Genomic DNA, 15669 nt, shown 5'->3' on the forward strand with positions numbered 1-15669 from the left:
GATCTTTATTACCTTCCTTATAATAACTTTGGGCTTGGTATGTTCTTATTTTTCTAGTTCCTTGTTAGGTTGTTTATTTGATATCATTCTTTTTTCTTGATGCATTTATAGTTATAAACTTCCCTCTGAGAACTTCTTTTGCTACATCCCGTAAGTTTTGGTATGTTGTGTTTCCATTTTTATTTGTCTCAAGATGTTTCTGATTTCTCTTTGGATTTCTTATTTGACCCATTGGTTGTTCATTTGCATGTTGTTTAATCTCCACATATTTGTGAGTTTTCCAGTTTTCTTCTTGTAATTGATTTGTAGTTTCACACCACAGTGGTCAGAAAAGATGCTTGATATGGTTTCAAAGTTTATTAAGACTTTCTTGTGGCTTGACATGTGCTCTATCCTGGAGAATGTTCTATGAGCAGTTGAGAAGAATGTGTATTCTGATGCTGTTTGATGGAATGTTCTGTAAATGTCTCTTAAGTCTATCTGGTCTAGGGTGTCACTTAAGTCCAATGTTTTCTTATAGATTTTCTGTCTGGGTGATGTATCCGTTGATGAAAACAGGGTATTGAAGTCCTCTACTATTATTGTATTGCTGTCTGTTTCTCCCTTTAGGTCTGTTAATATTTGTTTTATAAATTTAAGAGCTCCTTGATATTTTTTTAAAATGCCTTTGGATTCCTTAACATGAATCAAACAATCAGAATATGCTTGGTTCACTGGAATGTATATAAACATGATATGTTTCCTGCCCTTAACAATATCACAGGTCTAACCAAAAAGACCATGTGGAACCACAGAAAAATTGAAATTTTTGAAAGGCTCACGTAGGGCAGGATATCTGTTTTGGCAAAGTGTTTTTGAAGGATATTGCCATTCATTCCAGAACCAAGTTGAGACTTGTCTTCTCTGGCCTTCTTTACTAGGTGGTGTTCATTCCTTTTTTTTTTTTTTTTTTTTGGTTGCTAATACCTATTGTTTAGCTGCTGAGCTACAAAACCCATCATAGCAGTCATGCCAAAAGGTGAGTTTCTTTTGCCTGGCTTTCAGGAAGTTAGCAGAAAAGTAATGTAAGACATGCTGGAGCAAAACAGGAGCAAAAAGCACTGAAGCTTGCAGAGGCCACTTCCACTTAGTAAAGGCCCCATATGTAAGACTGCAACCCAGAAACAGAGCAGTGGTGCTCTCTACTTGGGCATCCTGCAATAATCCCAGAACTGGGTGCTATAGTGGTTTCCTTCCATCTCTTCTGTTTTTAACTCAAATGGACAAGATGAAACTGTTTCCTGAGGCAGTATCAAAGCAGCTTTCCTCACGTCACAGAAACTTCCAGAAGTTGGAGACTTAGAATTGGAACCCGCAGTGGGGGCAGTGGTGTCAGAGCCCACCGCAGGAGTACAGGGGAGAGACTGGCATCCCATCAGCCTCCACTTTCATCCTTGGTCACATACCACCCACCTTGTTCCGTTATAGAACAAGTGGCTCTAACTCGGAGGGAAATTCCACACACTATTAGATCCTGCAGTGGTTCATGCAGTACTGCTGAGAGCTGACAGTATGGCCACCGCTCTGCAGAGTGCAGTGATACGCGAGGGACTGAGGCCCCAGGTTTCCTATCCTCATGTCACTTATGGTCCAGCAGTGTCTGGAGAAAGACCTCATTTGTAAAGAGGCAGAAACTTGGTTTCGGTGAATTTGACTATCAGAAAGGGAGACAGTGCCCTTTGGATTTTACTGCCCTTCTATTTTCTATATCTGTGTTTTTGCATCAATTTGTCCTCCTAGGACTCCAACTTAGACCAGTTACTTAGTGCATGGGGCCAAGAATCCAGCAGTAGTCTACAAATTGACTCCAGTACCCATTTTTTTTGGTGGGTCAAGTAGTATAATCCACTGAATCCCTAGAGTTTTGATTCTGCTCTGGCATCTGTGAGTGCTCTATGAACTGCACATTAGAAAAAAAATAGAAAAAAAAAATTAAAATCCCAATGAGGTTGTTCGAGTGTCTGGGTGGTCTGGGTTACATGTGTTCCAAATTCTGTTCTGAGCTATTTCACTGACTTATCGACATTGAGACACTGTGTCTCATGTCAACCTGGCCATTGTAAACCAAGGGTCCTTGTCAAACATGCGGTAAACATTCTACGGCAGAATCATGATAACTCCCTAAGAGGAATCATGATATCTCCTTAGTTTCCGTCACTAATTGAGAAAAAAGAATATGAGGTTTAAATGCTGGCTCTAGGGCTTCCCTGGTGGCACAGTGGTTGAGAGTCCGCCTGCCAATGCAGGGGACACAGGTTCGTGCCCCGGTCCGGGAAGATCCCACGTGCCGCGGAGCGGCTGGGCCCGTGAGCCATGGCCGCTGAGCCTGTGCGTCCGGAGCCTGTGCTCCGCGATAGGAGAGGCCACAACAGTGAGAGGCCCGCGTACCGCAAAAAATAAATAAAAATAAATAAATAAATAAATAAATAAATAAATAAATGCTGGCTCTAGCATTTACTAGCTATATGACCATGAGAACTTGGGCAAGTTAATATAACCTCTCTGAACTATTGCTTTAGTTCATTATCAGTAAAATGGGGCTAATAATATTTACCTTGTAGTGTTGTAGCGGTTAAATGATAAACCCTGGTGGAGTGTCAACATGTACTGTGGGCAGGTGGTGGCTGCTCCATGAATGGTAGCTGTGAATGAGTTAACAATTAGTGTCTTAGTGCAGTGAGGAGTCAGAGAGAAGGGGGACAAAGGGGAGACTTCATATTATTATGGGATGTGAAGGAATTCCTGATAAGGCATGATGAATGGGACACATTTCTGAAGGAAGCCATTGAATCTCTTTCTCACTAGATTCTTTAAAATAGGACACTATCCATCTGTTGAAAGAGTTCACTATAGGGTGGATTACATCCTGAGGTGCACTTTGGGTTCTGGGAAATGTCTGTTAGCAGAGGAACTGCTATTGAAATTCACCCATGAACCCAGACCCTGACCCTTTCTCGTAAGCTCATCCCTCACAGTGGCTCTACCTTCCAGGTTGGTGATAGACCAGCTCACTGGCCTTTGGCAGTTTTGTTTTCAAGTTGGATGGAAGCAGAGCTAGTACTGAAGCAGCAATTATAGTTCCTTTAAAAACAACCCAGATTGTCATGGAAACTGAAGGCAAAATGACAAAACTCCAAGGTTGGGGGGTATCCTTTGTTAAGTGCTTATGAAGGTATGTGAAAGGAAGAGAAAGTTCAGGCCTGGAAAAATGATGGATCTATCTAAGAGGAGGAAATGAAAGAATAGGTAACAACACTCTAGGGGTGGCCCCAAACAGCACTGTTGAAATCGTTGGCCCTGTGGAAGCATTTGATTAGAGAGTTTCAATTAGATTACGTCTCAGATTCATGCTGGGGTAAAAAAATACCTTGTGTTACATTGACCACTATATGATTAAACTGAGAGTCTCTGGGGAGGAAATCAAAATGGTCACTATACATGCTTCCTGGCTAGATATTAAATCCCTTAAAAAATTTACCTGTCGTTTCCTCAAGGATTAAATAAGAATGTAGAGTGTTTCCTAAGTTTCAGTGAATTCAAACATTTTAGATTTTTTTCTATCTCTATATAAAGAAGACATATCCCAGGTATTCAATGCTAAGTGTAGACTCCATAGCATTATGAAACATAAAGTACTCTTATTCGTTAAAGCCTCCTTCAAAGCTTAAACATGTATCAGAGAACAAAATTAAACCTCTGTTTACAAAGTATACCTTTGTTCAAAATGTTCCTTATAAAGACTCTAGGCCTTTTAGAACTAATATCTGTAGAATTCTCCTACTGAAGCAGTTTGTAAGAGCTGTAGGTTTTTAAGGCTTGACAAGGAAAGTACTATTGTAAATAATTTCAAGCCACACCTGGTTATCAGTGCCTAGTTGGAAAACTGGTGGGAAAGTGACCATTTAATTCTTCTTTATGCATAAAGTAAAAAAAGATATGTCAGGATGAGGGGTAATGTTTTGGTGCTATTATGATATTTCCAGGGACTAGTGATGGCCCAAATCCTGTTTTGTGACTCACTCCTTTTCTGCAAAGGGCTCTTGACCTGAGAGTGAGACTCAAGGCACAAAAACTAAATGTGAAACAAAATACAGGAGTCTTTATATCCGAGGATAACTAATACTAGAAAAAGGCCACTCAAACGGAATTCACTTAAAGTGAGGACCAAAATGTCATAGTAGACAATGTAAAACAGGTTTGACAGGTATGATTTTTGACAAATAAAATGCAAATTTAGAAAACTTCGTCTATTTTGTTTCCTACTCAACAAAATGATCTTATAATGACAATTGTGCACTAAATCATTTGCTGAACCAAAAATAAATGGGGTGTTGATTTGAAGGATGTGGTAGACTGTTACTTCAGTGGCCCTCAATGAGCCAAGCTGCTGCTGCTTCGTTGCATCCCTGTGAGTCCCCTCACACGTTGATCCTGGGTTTGGCCATGTGACTACTTTGACCAATGGAACATTAGCAAGAGTGATGCAAGTGAAACACTGGTTAGTCCTTGCACAGTGGACCTTGCCTTCTTAGAATGCTGCTTTTTGGAAACCATCCACCGTGCTGTGAGAAAGCATAAGCAACCATGGAGAGAAGCCTCCCTGGAGGAGAATCAAGGCCTCTAGCCAAGTCCAACTGGGCTCCCAGCCGGTAGCAAGTACCAATTTCCAGCCATGTATGTGAGTCCATTTGAGATCTTATAGGCATCCAACTCCAAGCCAACAACATGTGAAGCCTAATAACCTCCTGGTCAACCCACAGAGTTGTAAGAAGTCATAATAAATTGTGAGAAGCCATTAAATTTGGGGTGGTGTGTTATGTAGCATTAGATAGCTAAAACAGAAACTATGACCTCAAAGTGGGGTCCTGCCACCACATGTGGCATTGATTTTGAGTCTGGTGGAAGAATGGAGAAATTTGGAGAAATGACGAAGAGACTGTTAGTGGACACTGAAGGGAAGTGAGGAACATCCTACTAGAAGCTGAAGGAAAGAGAACCCGAGTTACGTATTGGTAGAACAATTAGCCAGACTATTTGCCTGTGGAAATATGCGAAATAAATAGAAAGGGTAGCTTATGAACTTGGGATCTGGCTAAGGGGATTTCTGGACAGTATGTTGAAAGTGAAATCTGGCTCTTTTTAGATGCCTATGGTGAAGTCCAGGAAGAGCCAGTTGAGGCAAAGAAGGAACTGTTTAGATTTCAAGCAGAATTTAGAAGAACTAAAAAGGCACTAGAACTTGTGGGTTTGATAATAAAATTGCTTCCATCCTTAGTCTCTCCAAGAAAAACATTTCTCAAAGTAAAAAATGGTCTTGGTTTGAGGATGAAATACAGGGTGCTATTAGTAAAATATGACCCCCGGGTCAATGTCTCTGTTAAGGCGTCAGAAAGATTTAAGGACTATCTCAATGATCCTCTCAGCTAGACAGGAAGACTTCTAAGAATCTTAAAAGTACCATGTGAAGCAGGAGAGTTACCAGATCATCCAATAGCACTGTGAGAAATGTTACATTGTTATTGTTGTAAATCTTTAAATGTATGGGTGGTTGGTTAGGCAACAATAGATAAGCCCAACAGAGCTAATGATTTTTAGATGCACTTGTATAATGGTAGGATAAAATATCTTTGACTTCACATTTGACTTTTGATGTAATCAGAAAAAGGGCTATTTTTGCAAAAATATTCAAAAATTTTATTTAATTTTTCCACGTGCTTTGTATCTTTTATGTCATCATCTTTGTTTATTTTCTCTTCTTCAATTGTTAACTGGTCAAATTATCCCCATTTATTATTATTATTTTAAAAAATAAATTTATTCTCTTTATTTTTATTTTTGGCTGAGGTGGGTCTTCATTGCTGCACACTGGCTTTTTCTAGTTGCAGTGAGCGGGGGCTACTCTTCGTTGTGGTGCGCGGGCTTCTCATTGTGGGGGCTTCTCTTGTTGCAGAGCACGGGCTCTAGGCGCGCAGGCTTCGGTAGTTTTGACACACAGGCTCAGTAGTTGTGGCGGACAGGCTTAGTTGCTCTGCAGCATGTGGGACCTTCCCGGACCAGGGATTGAGCCCATGTCCCCTGCATTGGCAGGCGGATTCTCAACCACTGTGCCACCAGGGAAGCCCCCCCATTTATTATTGGCTTGACATATATTTCAAGCAGTTCTGCAATATTGCTTTCATCAACTTCATGAAATCCAGCATCTTTTGTAATATTTACAAGTTCTTTTCACTTCTTCTATATTTGAATTTATTATCTGCTATAATGTTGGTAGGATGAATACTAATGTCTTGAAAGAAAGGGTCTTTGGTTGGACATTAATTTTATCAGTAGTCAGTTTATTAATGAATAGGTTTGCTTTAAGATGACTTTGCTTCTCTTAAATAACCCAGACAATGGATTCTCATATAATGAGAGGCCCCCTGTACCACTCTATTTATAGCTGAACAGGCCCTAGTACCAGACAATGCTTGACTCTCTGGTAAAACTGAGTTGAAGCATGTGATTTTGGCTCACAGTCTAAGAGGATTGTCTACGTTTTATCCTGAATCTAAATCTTGGCACAAGCCACTCAGATATAACTTCGGGGAGGGAGAAAACTAGAGAGAAGTCTGGATCCCCTGGCCCATTTTAGCATGCCATTAGAGGTGGAAGAGGTGGAGAAAAGAAATGAATGCTCTGAGAAGACAGCTTCTGCATAGTCTACAGGAGGAGGCTGATGAGAGAGGTCTGCCCACCTGTGTTGTCCTTAAAGGCACCATGAACCTGCTCACTGGCAGATATGACCTGATGAATGTCCTGGGCTCTCACCAATAAAGTTAGTAAACCCTCATCTCTTGTGAGAGGATGGAGGAAGGAGGGAGTAGGGAAATAGAAAAGCAGGAAAAGAGGGCCGGAGATTCCCATCCCTCTACAGTGTCCATCTTACTGGAGAGAATCTACCCATTAGGTGATGGGAGGTTGGAAAGTCACAAAGCAGAGAAGGGAGGTAGGTGTTATACTCCGAGAGCACATCACTCTCTATTTCTCTCTTAATCTTCCCCCGTGGAAAGGAGATACGAGAGCTGAGTAAAGGAAGGCACACTTCTGGGCAGAATTGCTTTAGTCACAGACTGATAGAAGCTGGTCACAGGAATGAGCTCTCATGCAAGCTGAAGTTCAGAACTTACTGCTGAAAAAAGCTGTAAGATTTTTTTAAAGCCAATTTCCCCCAAAGTGTGTTACTAGAAATAGAAGGGAGTGGACTCCAAGGAAGGATTGAAGTGGAGTGAGAAGCTCTTGAGTGCAGATCTGGAGATTTGTGCAAGATTAAGCTGAGATCGAGAAGAAGAGAAAGATAGAAGGGAACCTATTGTACTTGGAATTGGTTTCTTTAAAAAAACTATTTCAGAAGAGTTACCTGCTTCTATTGCGAAGTGTTAAGCTTAGCTATTCCCACAAAGAACTCATTTTTGTAAATAATGAGTAGAACATTTGTAGCTATATTATATTATAGCTATAATCCACCCCCAAAGCCCACATTTTTTAGTTCAAACACAAAAATTAAATACATGATAAGGGAACATTTAAATTGAATAAATAGTTTTAGTGTTGGATCATGTTTCAGCTGAAGTTGTACATTTATAGATACAGAACATATATATTCATTCATTCATGTAACTCAGTAGTGCCTGTTCACTGCTAGTCACTACATGTAGTGCTCACATTATTAACACAGGTTTGGAAAACTTATTTTTAAAGGCTATAATGTATAAAGTGGGGTTACTGGCAGCAAGTCAATATTTTTAAATGGAACAAAATCAGTAATGGAAAATTTGGAAAAAGCAGATATTCTTCTGCAAAGTACTTTACCTTAGGGGTAGAAGTTGCTGAAATACTGATCACATTATGCCTTTGCAATAAGAGCACAGATAGAAAGGTTAATAAATGCAGAATGCAAGTGAAAAGAATCACTTAGGGAAAAAAAAGACTCTAATTGTGATGCCTTTGGGGTTTTGCTCTAAATGAATCCGTTGGACTTCTTCCTGATGCCAAACGAAGGGCTGCAATCTACTTTTATGTATGTTTCAGAGCCATATTTATTAACCCTTTTAATGCAGTGCTTTCACAGTAAACATAAGAATACCTGAAATCCAAACTTTCTGTTCATTTCTCAGTGGTCATCACAATGTCCCACCAAGCCAAAATCCTATGAGATCCTCCCTCTGGAATAAAAGCCTGTTTCTCCAGCAAGCTTTTCAACAGGATTTGAACTCTTCTATGCAGCTGGCAAAAACGTTGAACCAGCAAATTGAAAACACCCAGTGGTTTATATGTTTGGGTCTAAATAAAATTTCCCATGCACGCTATTCTATCGGTTTTATACATTCCCGAAGCAGGAACTGATAAGCTGAGCTAACAGGCAAGGGCTGAGAGGTGAAAATTGGTCCAGGATGCACAGTTTGTGAATTTACAGTCTGTTGAGTGGGCCCAGCTGTGTGTCTTCTCTTCAGCAGGAGGGCTCTTCCCTTTTAAGAACTTTGTTCCACTCCACCCACCATGGTTTCTACCACCTCCCCACGAGACTTCACTTCCTATGGGAAAGAACCACTTGTTGATAACATCTCAGGGAAAGTCAGAGCCGCTTTAGGGTAATCACACAGATACCCTCTCTCCACTCCTCCTCCTCAACTGTGGCTTATTGTTTTCCTTCCAAGAACACTGATGTGAAAGGAAATGATGTGACACTAATGTCAATGAAACCCACCTTGCTCTCAGTCTGAGGGTTGGTTACGCTCTGAAATAGAAAGGGGAACTTGGCTTCTCGGAGGCTCATCTGAGACCCAGAGTGCTGAATTTTTATTGTTTTTATTTTTTATTTTTTGCAGTACGCGGGCCTCTCACTGTTGTGGCCTCTCCCGTTGCGGAGCACAGGCTCCGGATGCGCAGGCTCAGCGGCCATGGCTCACGGGCCCAGCCGCTCCGCGGCATGTGGGATCTCCCCGGACCGGGGCATGAACCCGTGTCCCCTGCATCAGCAGGCGGACCCACAACCACTGCGCCACCAGGGAAGCCCCAGAGTGCTGAATTTTAACCTGGTCAGTTACTTGGACACTTAAGTGAAGTTGTTTCAGAGGATGTTGAACGAGGTTTTCAAGCCATTCTTTCCCAGGTAAAGGCTATGTCTTCAAAGGCAAGCCTTTCTCTCCCCAACTTATCAATGGCACCAATTTGGCTTTTGGTGGATGTACCCCCCCAAGAGGGAGGGGGGTCTCTCTTTTATTCACTGCTGTATCCTCAGGGCCTAGAAGAGCGCCTGACACATGGTAGTTGAAAGGTAAATGTTGAAAGTTATTTGTTGAAACGTACGTGTTGATTGATGATATTAGAATGTCAAGATGCTCAATCCATGCCTAGCATTTCCACTTAGCATCTAAAAACTTACACAAACGGATGTTGGGAATTTGGTTTGATGTACTTAAAATTATAACAGGAATTCTTACAGCCTCAGCTCAATTACTTGAAAAATCAACTAGTCTCTCTGTTTCTGTTTTGCCAACTGTGAAAAGGGGTCTGGCCACGTCTTCATTGTGACGGTAGAGCGAGGACGTAAGCATGGTTCCTAGAACCTAACAGAGAGCCATGCATTCCTACGGGGTGCTTGTCAACCCCAAACTTAGCTCATTCTTTTTCTGAATGCGGACGCATAAAATGGCATAGATTAAGATGTCTGTCAAGAGTTAAGCCTCCTTATTTTTATCTTCTCTTGATAGAATTGTCATGGATTCAGCACTGAAAGGGTCTTTTAGGCTAAATATTAGTCCCCAAATTGGATGAATTGGAACTATCAATATTACAGACAATACCTACGTGTCCTAAACCTGCCTCCTGAAAATGTACTCTGCATGCATGTGGGGAAGAATAATGTATGTCGCATCCCAGCATCCCATAACATTCCTTTTATAGAACAAGATTCCCACAGAGTTTTAACACACAAAGTTGTCTCTTAAGAAGAAGGCCCTATTTGGGAGCCAGTGGACACCCGGCAGGGATTCCTGACCCCAAGCCCCATTCCCAGCACCCCCCAGCTCCTGTTGTTACGTGATCCCAGGCAAGGCTTTTAACCCCTTGGGACTCCAGCTTCTTTATCTATGAAATAACATTGGCTTCCTGCCTTCCAAGGGAACCAGAAGGAAGAATGAGTTAATATTTACATAGCACATTGAGAGCCTCCAAGAAAGACACCGTACAACTGGGAAATATGATACAATGGGAAGAACGTCCTTTGTTTTTAACTTGTTGGTCTCTGGTCAGCCTTTCTGGGCCTAGTCCCTATGTACAATGTTAAAATAACAGGCAAAAGTGAAAGACCATTCTGAACCTAATTCAGGTAGGGTGACTCTGAATTGTAGCTGCTGGAGTCTTTGTTCATTTGTTAACTTTAGGGAGTCCAGGGACTCAGCTAGTGGTTATTTCCCCAGTTGCTGAAGGTGTAATTGGAATAGACATAGTTGACAAGGGGCAGAATCCCACATTTGGTCTCTGACCCGTGGGTGATGGCCACTATGGTAGGAAGGGCTAAGCAGACACCCCTAGGGTTTCCATTCATATCAAGAGAGTAAATCAGAAACAGTACTGCATCCCTGGGAGGAGTGCAAAAATTAATGTTGCCATCAAAGACTTGAAAGAAGTCTGGGTGATGATATGTAGTGTAGGCCCTGACAGTTTTTTGTTTGATTGTTTATTTTTCGTAGTGCAAGTGCCTGATTTAAGCTTTGATTGCCAAGGCATCCTCTTCAAAATCAGCTATCTTGAATAAACACAGTGCCAGCCGCAAGACTAGATAAAAAGCCAGGCTGTCCCTACTCCAACCCACCAGCTCCTTTGTTAGAGATCTTGGTTGATTTCGATAACTGACCATCTGGGCTCCTGGGTTTCCTCTTCTTGTGCTTTAGGTTCCTGCTCTTACATTTTATTTATTTATTTTGAATTTTTGAATTTTATTTTACTTATTTTTTTATACAGCAGGTTCTTATTAGTCCTGCTCTTACATTTTAAACTCACCAATAAATAGTGAGCCTGCAAAATCCTAGGCAGCCCCCTCTCAACCCCAATAAAAGCAGAACTCCAGGGACTTCCCTGGTGGTCCAGTGGGTAAGACTCCATGCTCCCAATGCAGGGGACCCAGGTTCCATCCCTGGTCAGGGAACTAGACCCCACATGCTGCAACTAAAGATTCGCATGCCAAAACTAAAAAAAAATCCCGCATGCCGCAACGAAGATCCCGTGTGCCACAACCAAGACCTGGCGCAGCTAGCTAAATAAATAGATAGATAAATAGATAGATAGTTAGATAACAGAACTCCAGGCCTGTGCTCTCTCTCTCTACCTGTGACTTTGCTGTATGACCCTATGTGTCCCGTCTAATTTCTAGGACTTGAAAATAATAAAAATTTTTTTTCAAAGCTTCCTATTAGTTATTGCTGAGGGCATCTTACAATTATAATAAGAACCACAAGGGCCGGTCCAGCCACAATATTAGTTATCTATAGGCTGAAAGCTGCACAAAACATGACACTTACCACATCTCCATTGAACTCACCAGTTTGACCTGTGCAAAAGTCACACTGATCTTGAAGAATGAGTGATGCCTACTATAAACTTAATGAAGTGGTCACTAAAACTCCACCTGCTGCCCCAGATGTAGTATCTTTCCTGGAGCAAATTGACATGTTCTTGAGCACTTGCTTTGCGGCTACTGACCTGGTGTATGCCCTTTCTCTATACCAAGTTGTAAAGGCCACCAGAAACAGTTTGCTTTTACTTGTCAGGGCTAACAGTGCACTTTCACAGTCTTGCCTCCGGGCTATACCAATTCTACTTTCTGTCATATTATTCTGGACAGATCTTGATTATCTTGACATTCCACAAAACATCATACTCCAAGCTCACTGATGACATTATGATGGTTAGATTGGATGTTCATAAAGTAGCAGATACTTTAGAGGCCTTAGTAATGTGTCTGTAAATTAGAAGGTGGGAGATAGGTCCCATTGAAAAAAAATCCCCTTATAAGAGGACTCAAACTCAAGCTCAGTGTAGTTAAAACCCCTGTTGTTCAGGGGTCAACTGTATATATCACATTTGAATGTGCTACTTGGACCCACCTATAGAATCAACTGTAAGCCTGGTTTACAGATTGTTCTGTCTTGTATGCTAGTATCACTCAGTGCCTGCCGCTCAGGGTTGATGCTGAAGGATGCTGGTGAGGAAAAGCATTCCCATGGGTAGAACTCTGAGCAACATACTTAGTTGTACACAATGTCCAGACTGAGAGATGGCCAGTAGTACATATGGATACCAACTCTTGGGCAGTTGATAGTGGTTTGATTGGATATGTGTTAGGCATCACCAGAAAAACATGAATATATATATTATATGTATCACCAATATGAGATAGATGTATATATATTAGAATATATAATATATATGTTAGGATATATCTACATTTATATATATTTAGGATACAGGCATATATTGTTTCATTATGCTTCACTTTTCTGTGCTTTATAGATATTATGTCTTTTTGAAAATTGAAGGTTTGTGGCAACCCTGTGTTGAGCAAGTCTATCTGTGCGATTTTTCCAACAGTATTTGCTCACTTCGTGTTTCTGAACTTACCTTACTAAGGCTGATCGTGCTAACACCAATGCTGAAGTCTTACTATGTCAGCACCAGAGATCAATACTGATGCCCTGGTGGCAGGTTGACTTCACTGGACCTCTTCCATCTTGGAGGGAGCAGAGACTTGTCCTCACTGGAGTAGATACATTCTAGGTGTGGATGTGCCTTCCCTGCCCCACGATGCTTCTGCCAGGAGCACTATCTATGGACCAAAGAACACCTTATTCACCGTCATGGTACTCTCCGTAGCATTGCTTCTGATCAATGACTTCCATAGCATCTCTTCTCTCACAGCAAAGCGAATGCAGCAATGGGCTCTTGGCCACGGAATTAACTGGTCTAACCATGTACTACATCACCTAGAAGCAACTGAGCAAATTTTGAAAGCTTACTGGTACAATGTAATGGCTTATGAAGACTCAGTTCCTGTGTCAGATGGGAGTCAGCATCCTGAAAGGATGGGGTGCTATCTTAAAGGATATTGTAAATGCTGTGAAGGATATTGTACACGTTTGAAACAGAGAACATATATGGTGCTATCTCCCCCATAGCCAGAACATACGGGTCTTGGAATCCAGGGGTGGAAGTGGCTTGTTTGCCACCGAACCCGTAGATTCAGTCATAGAGTTTTTGCTTCCCATCCTGACTATCTTGAGCTCTGCTTGTTTGGAGTTTTTAGTCCCCAAAGAGGAGCTGCTCACCCAGGGCTCCAGGTGAAGAACCCCAATCAGCGAGGCCCTCTGCCAGACTTTACAGAGAAGAAAAGCATGACTGATGTGTCTGTGAAGAATCCAGGAGAAGGACAACCTCTCAAAGGCCCTCGTGTCTGGAAAATACATTCTGGGCAGTATTGGAAGAGTTTTGATTCTGTCAGGTTTATACAACAAGAGAGACATCAGTCGTGCTTACTGATTTTTATTTACTTGTTCATCTAAATGGAAAGAAAATTCAGGGTTTTAAGGTCTGTAGAAATGGACAAACGTTTTCCAGGCCTCTGAAGCACTTGAAGATACAATTAAAAAGAAAAACTTCCTTATTCTCTTGTCTGCATAAGTTATAGCACTAACTTAAAATAATAACTTATAGAGCAGGGCTGCTGGTTAAAGTTAACGTTAGTCCAATTACAGCCTCATTTAACCATCACTGGTGATTCTGCGAAGGTTATTATTGTTCATATACTCTACTTACTTCTTGATAAAGGGCCCACTCATGCCTTTAAAACATTGCTTGTTTTGTCCATATTTTAATGCTGTAGTTAAGTGCATGGACTCTGGAATTTGATGCTGGGGTTTGAATCCTGGCTCAGTCACTTTCTAGCTCTGTGATCTTAGTAAGTCAATTAACCTCTCTGTTCTTAAGTCCCTTATCTCTAAAATGAGGATGATAGCAGTACCTGCTTTTTCTTAAATTAATTTTTTAAAATTGGAGTATAGTTGACTTATAATGTTGTGTTAGTTCCTGCGGTACAGCAAGGTGAGTCAGTTATACGTACACATATATCCACTCTTTTTAAGATTCTATTCCCATATAGGTCATTACAGAGTAGTGAATAGAGTTCCCTGTGCTATTCAGTAGGTTCTTATTAGTTATCTATTCTATATAAGCAGTACCTACTTCAAAGTGTTGTTTGGAGCATTATAATATGCAAAGTCCTTACAATGGTGCTTGGCCCATAGTAAGCGATGAATAAATGTTAGCAGTTGTTAATATTATAATTTGGCAATGCTTGCTCTATGTCGGCTTGCCAGGAATATAAACCCTTTTATATCCTCTCTCTCTTTTTCTCTAGCAAACCTGCAGAACACCTGCTAAATAACTTATGGATTAAATTGTGTCCCCTGTTCCCGCCCCCTCCTCCCTGCCCTACATTCATATCTTAAAGCCTTAACCACCAATGAGACTGTATTTGGAGATAGGACCTTTAGGGAAGTAATTAAGGTTAAATGAGTTCACAAGGGTGGTGATCTAATCTGATAGGACTGGTGTCCTTACAAGAGGAGGATGGACGAGACACCAGAGATTTCTCTCCCTCTGCAGGTACACAGAAGGAAGGCCGTGTGAGGATGCAGAGGGGAGGCAGCCGTATACTAGCCTGGAAGAGCAACCACACCAGAAACCAATCCTGCTGACACCTTGATCTTGGACTTCCAGCCTCCAGAACTGTGAGAAATAAATGTCTTGTCGTTTAAGCCACTCAGGCTATGGTATTTTGCTATTGCAGCCTGATCAGACTAAGACAATGACCATGAAATGTTTTAACTCACATTTTCAGTGAGAGACAACTGAGCAGTCCTGAAGTACAACACGTGATGCCATCCTCCATGCCACTGGGAAAGTCTGGTACCTACCATGGGGGGGTGGGGTCGCCGTGAGGAGTCATATACCCTCAGGACTACTGTCCACTTGCTTCCCTCAATATAACTACTTTTTCTACAAAATTAATGGAGGCCTCAGGCTGACTACTAGCTATACAGGGGTTAGTTATTACCTGCGAGGAGCTCTTTACTCTGATTTCTTTCTTCTTTTAGGCCCATCACAGATGATTTTGTAGGAATAAGAATTTGGTCCATTGAGTCATTGATCAGATTCTGGATTAGTGTGACCTCATGTCGGCTGGAGCCTTCCATTCTCTCAGGAGCTGGGCCAGCGCTGGCTGGAGTCCTGGTCATTCCACTTCTTGGGATGCCGAAGCCCTCCCTAAGATGTCTTCTGGTTCCCTGAGGCTGCCCTTTTCACACACTCTTCCTCCCCATTCCTTGTCCCACAGTGGCTGGATCTGTGCCCCAGAGTTGCCTTTTGAAAACTTCAGTCACAAGAAGCACTCACGAATTCAGTTGTCCTGACCGAAGATTCAGGGATCACGGTAAGAAGGTTTGGGGATCATGGGAGGTGAGGCCCCAGCCTTGGAATTTTCTCTCCTGCTTCTCTACACTCTTTTCTCTTTACCTTTCCTTCCAGAATTCCCTAAGA

The sequence above is a fragment of the Mesoplodon bidens genome (assembly GCF_964165515.1).
Source record: "Mesoplodon bidens genome assembly, chromosome: 3".
In the NCBI taxonomy this organism is placed as follows: domain Eukaryota; kingdom Metazoa; phylum Chordata; class Mammalia; order Artiodactyla; family Ziphiidae; genus Mesoplodon; species Mesoplodon bidens.